The sequence below is a fragment of the Lynx rufus genome, unplaced genomic scaffold (genome assembly GCF_022079265.1).
Source record: "Lynx rufus isolate CCGP_SWC_20201006 ecotype Redwood Valley unplaced genomic scaffold, mLynRuf1.p SCAF_7, whole genome shotgun sequence".
In the NCBI taxonomy this organism is placed as follows: domain Eukaryota; kingdom Metazoa; phylum Chordata; class Mammalia; order Carnivora; family Felidae; genus Lynx; species Lynx rufus.
This window is the reverse complement of record NW_025814889.1, coordinates 39,290,897-39,293,920: the sequence shown is the minus strand read 5'-3', so window position 1 is coordinate 39,293,920 and position 3,024 is coordinate 39,290,897.

Sequence of the window (3,024 nt, the reverse complement as noted above, 5' to 3'; positions counted from 1 at the left end):
TATGTGTTTCCTCAAGCGAGAGAAACAAAAGCAAAATATAGTATCTTGCTGGACTACAGCAAAATAAAAGGTTTTTGCACAGCAAAGAAACCACCAACAAAATGACAAGGCATCCTCTCCCGAGTGGGAGAGGATATCTGCAAAAAATAATCTGATCGGAGGTTAATATCCAAAATATATAAGGACTATATACGACCCAACACTAAAATAATGAATAATCCAATTAAAAATTGGGCAGAAAACCTGAAGAGACATTTTTCCAAGAAGACATACAAATGGCCAACGGATACATGAAAAGATGTCCAGGGGCGCCTGGGTGGCGCAGTCGGTTAAGCGTCCGACTTCAGCCAGGTCACGATCTTGCGGTCCGTGAGTTCGAGCCCCGCGTCAGGCTCTGGGCTGATGGCTCGGAGCCTGGAGCCTGTTTCCGATTCTGTGTCTCCCTCTCTCTCTGCCCCACCCCTGTTCATGCTCTGTCTCTCTCTGTCCCAAAAATAAAAATAAACGTTGAAAAAAAATTTAAAAAAAAAAAAAAGAAAAGATGTCCAACATCACTCATCATCAGGTAAATACAAATCAAAACTACAATGATGGGAAATGCAAGCTGGTGCAGCCACTTTGGAAAAAAGTATGGAGGTTCCTCAAAAAACTAAAAATAGAACTACCTTACGATCCAGCAATTGCACTACTAGGCATTTATCCAAGGGATACAGGTGTGCTGTTTCGAAGGGACACCCCCATGTTTATAGCAGCACTATCAACAATAGCCAAAGTATGGAAAGAGCCCAAATGTCCATTGATGAATGAATGGATAAAGAAGATGTGATATGTATACACACACACACACACACACACACACACACACACACACACACTGGAGTATTACTCGGCAATCAAAAAGAATGAAATCTTGCCATTTGCAACTACACAGATGGAACTGGAGGGTATTATGCTAAGTGAAATTACTCAGTCACTGCAAGACAAATATCATATGATTTCACTCATATGAGGACTTTAAGAGACAAAATGTGACAATAAGTGAAGGGAAACAAAAATAATATAAAAACAGGGAGGGGGACAAAACAGAAGAGACCCATAAATATGGAGAACAAACTGAGGGTAACAGGAGGGGTTGTGGGAGGGGGGGTGGGCTAAATGGGTAAAGGGCACTAAGGAATCTACTCCTGAAATCATTGTTGCACTATATGCTAATTTGGATGTAAATTTAAAAAAATTAAAATTAAAATTAAAAAAAAAAACCACATGGCTGGGATAAAAAAACAAAAAAACAACAAAAAAAAAACCAGTAGGTCCTTCTAAATATTTAAGAAATGCTGAATACATGAATTATATAGTAAGCTCTTTTATAAAGAGAACTGCTTTTTTTGTTCATATTAAATTCTCAAGATGTAAAAAAAAAAAAAAATTACAATGAGATACCACCTTACACCTATCAGAATGGCTAAAATAAAAAGCACAAGAAACAACAAGTGTTGGCAAGGATGTGGAGGAAAAGGAATGCACTGCTGGTGGGACTGCAACCTGGCACAGCCACTGTGGAAGACATTATGGAGGTTCCTCAAAAAATTAAAAATGTAATTACCATGTGATCCAGTAATTCCACTACTGGGTATTTACTCAAAGAATATGAAAACACTAATTCAAAAAGATATCTGCACCCCCATGTTCATTGCAGCATTATTTACAATAGCCGAGACATGGAAGCAACCCAAGTGTCCATCAACAGATGACTGGATGAAGATGTGGTGTACATATGCAATGGAATATTACTCAGCCATAAAAAAAGAGATCTGGTCATTTGCAACAACATGGACGGAACTAGAGTGTATTATGCTAAGCGAAATAAGTCAGAGAAAGACAAATACCATATGATTTCACTCATGTAAAAATTAAGAAACAAATGAACGAAGGGAAAAAGAGACAAAAAAGCCAATACTTAAATACAGAGAACTGGTGGGTTACCAGAGTGGGGGGAGGGGATAGGTGAAACAGGTGAAGGGGATTAAGGGTACACTTATCATGATGAGCACTGAGTAATGTATAGCATTGTTGAGTCACTATATGGTACATCTGAAACTAATAAAACACTGTATTACACTTTAATTAAAAAAAAAAAAAGGAAAAAGAAACCAGAGGAGTTATTCACCCTACAAGAGATCCAGTTGCAAAGCTACAGTAACTATGATACTGTTATGGGAATACATAGCTCACTAAGAACCAAGTCCACAGACTCCAGCAAATATGGGCCCATGGGGGTATGAACAGAGTAGAATCCAAATCATTTGGAAAGTAGAGACACCTAATAATGATGATGGGGTAACTTTTTCACCACCCGGAAAAATAATACAAAATTGAATTCTTACCTTACGCCATACAAAAATAACCTCCAGATAATCTAAAGATTTAGCATTCAAATAATCATCTAAAGCTGTAAGAAAGCAGGAGGCCTACCTTTAAGAAGTAGGAAAGGCTTCTTAAAGACGAACCATAACAAAACAGGATACAGGGATCTGACTTAGTAACGAAAAAACACTGACATGAAAAAAAGCTTGATAAACATATGTAAAAGGCAAGTAAATTGTAAGATGTTACAATGTTACCTCTGCAGCTCACTAAGAAAAAGCCAAATTGTCCAACAAAGAAACCAAGCAAAGAACATGTATATACCAGTGATTCATTAGTGTGGGGATCCTGTCAATACACACAAGAAAAAACACCCAGAGTCATCAGCAATCACACAAAAGCTCATTAAAACGGTGACATTATACTCTTCACTCATCAGAGTCACAGGATTTCACTAGACAGTATCAAGTGCTAACAGAAATGAGGAAAATAGGAACTTTCGAGTATTGCCAGTAAGACTGAAAATCAGGACAGCCATTGTGAAAACCCATTTGACTCTTGTCAAATTGGAGACGCACCATTTTTTATGACACAGTGCAAAGAGAGATGCAGAAGGCTGTTTCTAGAAGGACATAGTGAACACACCCAAATGTCCACTCG